Source organism: Nymphaea colorata, chromosome 14, assembly GCF_008831285.2.
Source record: "Nymphaea colorata isolate Beijing-Zhang1983 chromosome 14, ASM883128v2, whole genome shotgun sequence".
NCBI lineage: Eukaryota > Viridiplantae > Streptophyta > Magnoliopsida > Nymphaeales > Nymphaeaceae > Nymphaea > Nymphaea colorata.
Window position 1 is genome coordinate 6,710,289 of NC_045151.1, and position 9,842 is coordinate 6,720,130.

Below are 9,842 nucleotides of genomic sequence, written 5' to 3' on the forward strand. Positions count from 1 at the left end.
TCATTGTCATCTTTATTAGTATCTTTGGATGTAACTTTTAAAAACTTGTAACGCAATATGAACATTCATTTTGTCATCATTTCCATCCAATAACTCTATTTTCTTATGTCATAAGGTGAATACTTGAAAGCCAACAAGATGGTTGAAACTAGATCGCAAGCTAAGCAGACTCCTCAAAACGAGGTTTCATCCTCTGAACTCCGTTCAGAAACACTTGGCCTCCCAGCAATCGAGCCAGAAGCTTACTATATGTTCTGTTTGTTCATGGAGCGATTCATGAAAGAGCAAGAAGATCCAAAGGCCTTGATGGTTACTCCAGAGCCGGACAATGAAAAGACTGCCAAGCAAAAAAGAAAGAAGAAAAACAAGTCTTTTGTTGAAAATCAGGATGAAGACCATTTGGGTTCAGATTCGACAACTAGTAAGGAAGAAAGACCCGAACTGTTTTCTCTCAAAAAGAAAAAAACAACAAAGAAAAATAAAAAGGAAAAAGATGTTATGATAGAAAACAGCTCACCCAGTCCTATCACCACTGAAAGTTCGGAAGAGAAGCCCAAAAGGAAGAGAAAACCTACCAAGAAAGTAAAAAAGACAAAGAAATACATCACTAGCAGCAGCTCAGACAGTGAGAGTTCTGAGGGAAAAAAGAAAAAGATCAAGCCAGAATTGGTCGAATCAAGTGATGATGAAAGTCCGACTAAGCGCAGATTCTACGAAATGGAGAAAAGAATGAACAATCTTGAGCTTAGGGGGAAGGGGAAACGTTCATACTCATGTGAGGACTACTACCTTGGCATTGAAGGAGACGAAGACGTGAAAGGCTTGCCCAGAGAATTCATCAGATATGATGGAACCACTTGTCCACACGTTCATCTTTCAACTTTTTTCAATGATTGCTACAAAATTCGGACAAATAACAGAGCTTTGTTCCGATATTTTCCAAGAAGTCTTGAAGGCATTGCCGCACAATGGTATAAAGAAAATATCAATCCAATCGAGCTGAAGGAGTTTGACAAGTTGATTAACATGTTTGTTGAAAGATTCGAACAAAATGCTCTCATGGCTCCAACCCTCAGTACCATTTGCAGTCTTCATCAGAAACAAGGAGAAAAGGCTCGAGAATTCATCCAAAAATGGAGAATGCAATGCAATAAGATGAAGGAGCCCATTTCTGAGACACAAGCCTTGTCACTCATTAGGAAAAATCTTGCCCAACCCTTGAAAAGTCTCATCCGCAATGCCCCGATCAAAACCTTTGCTGAGTTGATTGAACAAGCAAACTCGATAGAAGAAGGAATTGAAATTGCTACCTCCTTAATCTGTCAATTCGAAGAAGTACAATTGGCTCACGTAAAGAGAGAAGGTAACCCTATTGCAGATGGCCTCGCGAGCTTAGGATCGACCATCACTTTTCGAACCAATGAAGCAATCCGTTCTTTTGAGATTGAAAGATTAGAACACCCTGCTTTTGAAACGATGGCGCATGTTCATCATATCCAAGGGGGGAATACGCCTTAGTACCATGACATCAAAAGGTACATTGAAAGCGGAGAATTCCCGACTGAAATGTCTAAAAATGAACAAAAAGCAATACAACGTATGTCAGCAAGGTACTTTATCCTAGCAGGGGTATTATACAGACGTGGATTTAGCACTGAATACTCTCGGTGCCTTGATGAAGATGAGGCAAAGAAAGTAATCGAAGAATCACATCGAGGAGATTGTGGAGGCCATGTTGGTTACCAAACCCTCACCAAACAAATAATTCGAGCAGAGTATTATTGGCCTACCATGCAAAAAGATTGTCACCAATTTGTCAAAAGATGCAAAGAATGTCAACTGCATGCTCCAGTAATTCATGCCCCAGCCTCTCACTTGCATTCTGTGACATCTCCTTGGCCGTTTTCAATGTGGGCCTTTGACGTAGTCGGACCGATATCCCCTGCAGCTTCTAATGGCCATAAGTATTTTCTTGCTGCAACGGATTATTTTACCAAGTGGGTAGAAGTTGTCACACTCAGAACAGTGGAAGGACGTCATGTAGTGTCCTTCATTCACAAAAATCTTCTTTGCAGATTTGGAGTCCCTCATGATATAGTATCAGACAACGGAACTCATTTCAAGAATGAAAAGATGAGGCAATTGTGCAGCAAGTACCACATCACGCATCATTTTTCAGTTCCTTACTATCCCCAAGGCAATGGACAAGCAGAGGCTACCAACAAGATCTTGATCCGCATCTTGGAACGGACAGTAGAAACTGGAAGAGACTGGCATGAAAAGATGCACAACGCTCTATGAGCATATCGCACCACTATGAGAACTCCAACAAATGCCACTCCAGCAGAGCTAGTCTATGGAACAGAAGTGGTTCTACCATTACATGTGTTGAAACCTGCTTTGAAGTTCGCTTCTCTCATAGAGCTCCCTCTTACTCAATATCAACAAAAAAGGCTAATGCAACTCGATTTGCTAGATGAAAAGAGGCTAAAAGCGGCTGAACATGCTGAAGCTTATCGCCAAAGGGTAGCCAGACAATTTGCCAAGTTAGTTATCGAGAGACAGTTCAAAGTGAATGATTCGGTCCTACGATCTGCAGTGTACCTAAGAGGACGACCATGGGGCAAGTGGGCACCAAATTGGGAAGGCCCATATGTCATTAAGGAAGCTTTGCCCCACAATTCATACCGACTAATTGATGCTGATGGGGTGGAACTTGCCGATCCTGTTAATGCCCTTCACCTCAAGAAATTTTATGCCTAGTTCTCTTGTATTCATTTTCCAATCAATGTCAAACATTTGTGTTTCCACATCGACTATTCAATCTAGATTTTTCCCAGTTGTAAAACATGACAATTATACTGGGGCATTTTTATTTTTATTTTTATTTTATCGCTCAGGGCTTGAGAGCAACCCGTGCAGGTAAAGGGTTAAACCTGCAATATGAGGGCAACCCATGCAGGCAAGGGGTTAAACCTGCAATGCTACCCAAAGCAACCCATGCAGGCAAAGGGGTTAAACCTGTGCTACAAGCCAAAGCAACCCACACAGTTAAAGGGTTCAACTTGTGATGCAAGTCAAGGCAACCCATTCAGGGGGTTAAACCTGAATTTGAAATCGGCAAACCCATGCAGGCAAGGGGTTAAACCTGCAATTTAAGCTCAAACAACCCATTCAGGTAAGGGGTAAAGCCTGAAACATCTCTACGAAAATGTCTTATTTGAAAAATTTGTAGCGTTTATCTTTGTCACTAAGCACGGCTAACACCGGCTTATTAACAAAGAGGGGCATCTGTAATCACCCCAATTTTTTCTGAAGGACTATGATGTTTTATCCAAGTGCGAAATTCAAATTTAGGCACAAGATTTTCAAAATACAACTTTCAGATCCAAATTAAATCCAAAATACTACTCTCAGATCCAAATTAAATCCAAAATAGAACTTTCATATCCAAATTAAATCCAAAATACTAATTTTAGATCCAAAACCCAAGTTCAGATCCAAATCAATCATTTAAGACTAATTTGCCCTTTCTTTTGACCAAAAACCTCCTTTTAGAGGGTGATTTTAGTCTTTTTTAAACAAGACCGATTTGCCCCTCCTTTTGATCAAAAAACCTCCTTTTAGAGGGTGATTTTAGTCTTTTTTTAAACAAGACCGATTTGCCCCTCCTTTTGATAAAAAAACCTCCTTTTAGAGGGTGATTTTAGTCTTTTTCAAATAAGACCGATTTGCCCCTCCTTTTGATAAAAAAACCTCCTTTTAGATGGTGATTTTAGTCTTTTTTTAAAACAAGACCGATTTGCCCCTCCTTTTGATCAAAAAACCTTCTCTTAGAGGGTGATTTTAGACTTTTTCAAATAAGACCGATTTGCCCCTCCTTTTGACCAAAAAACCTCCTTTTAGAGGGTGATTTTAGTCTTTTTGGTAAACAAGACTAATTTACCCATCCTTTTGACAAAAAAACATCCTTTTAGAGGGTAATTTTAGTCTTTTTGGGTGGATAAGACCGATTTGCCCTTTCTTTTGGCCAAAAAAATCTCCTTTTGGAGGGTGATTTTAGTCTTTGTAGGTCAAAAAAATTCAAATTTTGGGTTTTGACTCCAAAATCCTCTATAAATACCCCCCATATCCTCCCTCTTGGGCAAGATTGGTCCTTGGGAGAAACTCTAGTGTATTCTCACTTGAAGACTTAGAGTTTCTCTTGAGCTCTCTCTCTCTCCCTCTCCCTCTTTCCATTTCCTTCTCCAACTTAGAGCAAGCATTCTTAGAGCTTCATTCAAAATGGGATCTTCAAGTGAAGGTGTTCATCTTTCTTAGGTCATTTCCCATTAGAGGTATGTAATCTTCATCCCTCTCATTTCTCTCTTCTTTCTTTTCATTAATATTCTTATTATTATGTTATTTTTTTTCTTAAATATAGTCTTGTTGTTGTTTTCATTTTCTCTTCACATCTTCATCTCCTCATGGCCAAAGGAGATAGCACTCAACCTCTTTTTAGAGACAAGAGGCTATGCTCAAATGCACCGGGAGCATGAGAAGATGAGATGATATTTTATTTTATGATTAAATCATGCTTTTTCAAGTATTCTTGTTGTTCTTGTTCTTTCTCTTTATCAATATCTTCTTGCTCTTTCTTCTCTTCAATATATATTCTTGTTGTTGTTATTCTTTTCCTTAATGAATATATTTTTGTTGTTATTGTTATTTCATTTCTTCAATATAGTCTTATTCTTGTTATTTCATTTCTTCGTTATTGTTTCTCTTTCTACATTTTCTCCTCATCTTCATCTCCCCACGGCTAAAGAAGGTAGCTCTCAATCTCTTTTTAAAGACAAGAGGCTATAATCAAAGTGCACCGGGAGCATGGAAAGATGAGATGATCTTTCATTTTAATCATGTTCTTTCTTTTCATGAATACATTCTTATTGTTCTTTTGTTTCCTCTTATTTTCCTCTCTTCCTCATTTCTCCATGGCCAAAAGAGATAGCTCTCAATCTCTATTTTAGAGTCAAGAGGCTATACTCAAGTGCACCGGGAACATGAGAAGATGAGGTGGTATATCAATTCATAGTTACATCATGTCTTCCCTCCTAATTGAACTTTGCTTTTTTTCATCATCCTCTTTCTTTCTTTCCTTCTTTGAAAGTTATCTATATATTATGCATGCATAGTTGCTTGGTTCTTTACTTACATGTGAATGCATGTCGGGAATGAGAGTGTGGTTTGGGGACTCTTTATTTTCATATTAATCTTTGAGGTTGGGACTTGTCCAACCCGGGATAAACCCTCACGAAAATGTACATGTTAATATGCATTTCCATATCATTTTGCGCTAGTTTCCTTCTTAATCATCACATTAGGAACCCTAACGAGTGCATCGTTATGTTGCTTGTTTTCTTCCATACCCAACGGTGGAAGAAATATATCTCTTACAACAAACCAAATAATAACATTCTATGCTTATATAAATCATATTTTCTAAAACATTTTCAAAAAGAACCTTCTAACATGGCCTTAAGGACTTAGCTTAGACTCTTGCATGAGTCCAAACTCCCCTCCGGCCCACATTAAATTTGAAGTTGGTAATTTTAAGTTGTTCCTTGATTTTTCTAATTTTGTGAAGGTATGGATGTATACACATGTTATATACATTTATGCCAACATGATGACCCCCATATTTCTCTCTCTATGCTTTCACTTTCTATTTTATAAATTTTCATATGTGCATGAATACGTATGTACATGTGCTCCATCTCCTCTCTTTCAAATATTTATTCCTCTTTTCAAGACAAATATCTTCTCTTATAACATTTCTCATACCCATATATGCGTATGATATTTTTCTTTTCCTCTAAAATCTCTATTTCTCTTCGAATCAATACATCTTTTTCTCTTAAACTTTCATATATGTGTATATGTGATGGTATGTACACATGTATGCATGTCTTTCTTTATATCTCTCTTTCCTTTCATAAGATTGTTTTATCTCTTGTATTCTTTTTAACATTCTCACCTCATTAACTTTCTATTTACCAACTTCAATAAGACCACAAACCAAGTAATGACCCAATATTGGAATCATGTTTGATGGTCTACAATCTCTATCCCTTTTCAAAAACTTTTCCTTCTTATATACAATAATTATAATAACGAAATCTTAGATGTATGTTGTGGTAGGAATGACATTAGATGAATGTTGTGGTAGGAATGTTTTACATTTTTTTCAATCATATAGGGTAAATGCATCCATGCATTCTCACCCACTTTATTTCATTTATGATCACATGCACATCTCCAAAAGAACTTAAGCAAGAAGGGATGAAGCTCTAGCTAGGTGGTAACCGAATTAGAGCAAAATCTCAAACCTACTTAAAGTCTTAAGAGAACACTAAAGTGATTTCAAAATGTTTTCACAAGTTTTTCAAATGATATTTACTAGTTTCACTTTTTCCTCAAAACATTTCACATTTTCAAGAAATTCTTCAAGAACCTTTTCAAAAGTTTGAAACTCCAAACTTTCAATATTTTCTACACCGCATATAGAATCAAAAAGATGTTTAAGTTAAAATGAAATGCATCAATGATAAACATAGTCCTTGGGTTGATTACCCCCGGTAAAGGCGCCGGGAACGGTCGATCCTCGTACCGACGGGCGAGTCCCTTTCTTTCCTCTTTCAAAACAAAAACCTTATTTTTCTGGAGCACTCCAAAACCAATGAAAATTTTGGGATGCAAACAGATGGCAAATCCCATCTCCAACGGAGACCACACGACTGATCTCATCCACTTGAAAATTCGTGTAAAAGTCGGTCATTCTTCTTTCTAATAGAGTAGTGAGTTCCTCAGCTCTAGGAGAGAATTCCATATTGTTTGGGATAGAGTCAAGGGCTCAGAGAAATCCGCTATACTAATGGTGAAAATACCGGAAGTCTCAGAAGCCACATACGACCTATCAGACTATTTGACAAAATTTCATGAACCTTGTCCACCTGCTCGCTGTCTAGAAGATAAAGTCAGTATCTATCGTCTGAGAGAGGAAGGAGAAGGGCATTTGTGCTTGCTTTCGAGGTAGCTACGTTGTGCGTGTAGCTCCTCGTGGTGTTGCCAACCGGGCCAGTTTTTTACTCAAATGGGAGATTTTGACATCGGAATAGACAGGGGAGTGATGTCCTTCTACAAGGAGGCTCATCAAAACTTGTGTGAGAGCCTCCAACTCCAAGTTAGAGTCAATCAGTTCCAGATAGATACGAAGTCTAGTATAGAATTGAGGTCCATCGCATCAATGAAGAATGAAGGAAAGGAGCCTCACGCCCGTCAAAGATTAGTTCGTATCAAAAGCAGATCTGGTCCTGAGTCGCAAAACACAACTCGGCATGAAGGAAGTCCTGAATCAATATCTCATACTCCCTGGGTTCAAGTCTTGGATCTTCTAGTCGTTGGTTTACAAACTCTACCCATTCTGGATCTTGATTCTGTTGTCTCTGAGAGTGTTCCAGAAGGGCAATCTTCGATGGGAGAATGCCAAAGAAGGTCTTTGGATACTGCAACCCTTCTATGTTGCGGAAAATGAGACAGCCTGCGCGAAGAAGGAGAACAGCAACATCCACTTCAGGCAACAAATTATCTGCCGAAAGCGTCGACTTCGCATATAGAAAACAGAACTCTATATGCGAGGGATCCTACTCAAACCTCTATATCTATAAAAAGTAATGAGGAGAAGGCATGACCAGAAGAATTGTGTGAAATAAGTGAATTTATCCAGTTGAGGCATGTTGGATTGAGAAAACAGGATTCCCTCCAGAAAGAAAAAGACTCCTTCTTGTCAGAGTAGTTCTAGTTCACTGTGGTTGGTTCTTTTCTTCCTTCGTTGACCAATGGAAAGCATGGGAGAAACTACTGATCTGTCCTCATCCGCTCGCCTACGGCTCGCTCACTGCCTTCTGTCTTTCCAAGCAGCAGTGAGTTACGCCAACGAGTCTACCCTTGCGGAGCAAGTTCTTGGAGTGCAGCCCACGCCTACCCACCTTCTTTTCCCTTGATCCTAGGATTGTAATGTGACTTGATTGGTTGTCTTATGAATGAATATATGTATGTTTGTTCATGCTTTGATATACGATATGAATTGTTTTGAAAGATTATTAGTAGTTGTTTTGAAAAGGTTACGCATTTGCATGTGCATGCTAGAATTGATATCTGTTTAGGACAGATGAGGTGGGGTATCGAGTCGAGTGTCTCCTCGACCCCAATTATGCATTAGAAAGCATCATAGAATGATAACTGTATAAGACAGCTACGGGTCAATCACAGATCGAGACTACTCTTTGTGGTTTAGCTAAGTTTTTCAAAGATATGATTGATGTGATAATTGATACGAATGTTGTGTTTTGTTGCATATTCATTGCTGTGGGCAATAATGCAAATGAATGGATTGAAGGGTAATTGTACCCATATTGTTTGACGGCTAGCTATGATTGTTAGTATTATGTGTAGACCTCGTGTGGAGGCAACTGGAGGTGTGAATGAACTCGTGGAGTGTACCAACCTCATGAGCTAGCCAGTCAGTTTGTGAATGCATTATTCTAATGATAATAATGAATGATTAAGAGATGAGAGGCCAGTGGGATGTCGTTGTGTGTTTGGGAGACGTCCCGTTCTCGCCACTGGTCTCACCTGTCGGAGCGCAGGCGGTGCAAAGCCCCAGGGTACTGTTGTGTGTTGTGCTTGGAGCGTTGGGCTCCCGCCTTCCCAACCTAGGTGTCCTAGGGAAGGCTGAGTATCTCTCCTTGGACTTCACACATCCATGGATGAGTGCTCTACCGCTGCAGCGGATGAAATGGATACATACTGTTATGGGCCACTACGGGGGTTGTCTCTCGACTGTAGGCCGCCCATGGTTTACACGTGCCTGTGTTGCACCCACAGGAACTGTTAATTCACTAAAGTCAATGAAAATGTAATGTATATGATTGTATGTGACTGATGTGCATGTGATTGATGTGAAAGCTGTTTAAGAGGGTTCTGTTATATCTCTTAGCAACATCATTCTGTTGCGGTGTTCTAGGCATTGTTCTTTGTCTATTAATTCCAAGGTCTTTACAGTGTTCGAGAAATTCATTTGATATATATTCACCTCCTCGATTAAACCTTACAACCATAATATATTTTCCAAGTTATCTTTCAACTTTAGATTTATATTCCTTGAATTTTTTAAGTGCTTCTGACTTATACTTAATAAGATAAATATAACCAATCTTGAGAAGTCGTCAATAAATGTTATGAAGTATAACTTGCCACTATGTGTTTGGACTTTGAAATGTCTACAAATATCGGTATAGATTATTTCCAATAGATCAGTGGCCCAAATTACTTTAAACGAAAATGGTTTTCTTGTCATCTTTTCGTATAAACATGACTCGCATTTCGCGAAATCATTTATATTAATATCAGATATTATACCTTGCAGTGCTAGAATCTTCATCTTATTGATGCTTACATGGCTTAATCTTTCATGCCATAAGTTTATACTACACTCATTGCATAGTCAATATAAGCAGAACTGGAAGCTTTATTCATTTCACTGAGTTTGAACATACCATGTTCTTTTACATATTTTCCATCAAACATGGTCATCCCATGTTTTCTCATTGTGACATTCCCTGAAACAAAATAGACTTCAAAACATTTCCCAGTCAGAGCAGAGACTCACACTAAGTTCCTCCGCATGGAGGGGACATATAAAACTTCAGTAAGAATGACACTTGTGCCCCCAAGATTCAGTCGATATGACCCAATTCCCATGACATCACAGTATGATTTGTTACCCATATAGACTTTTTGCA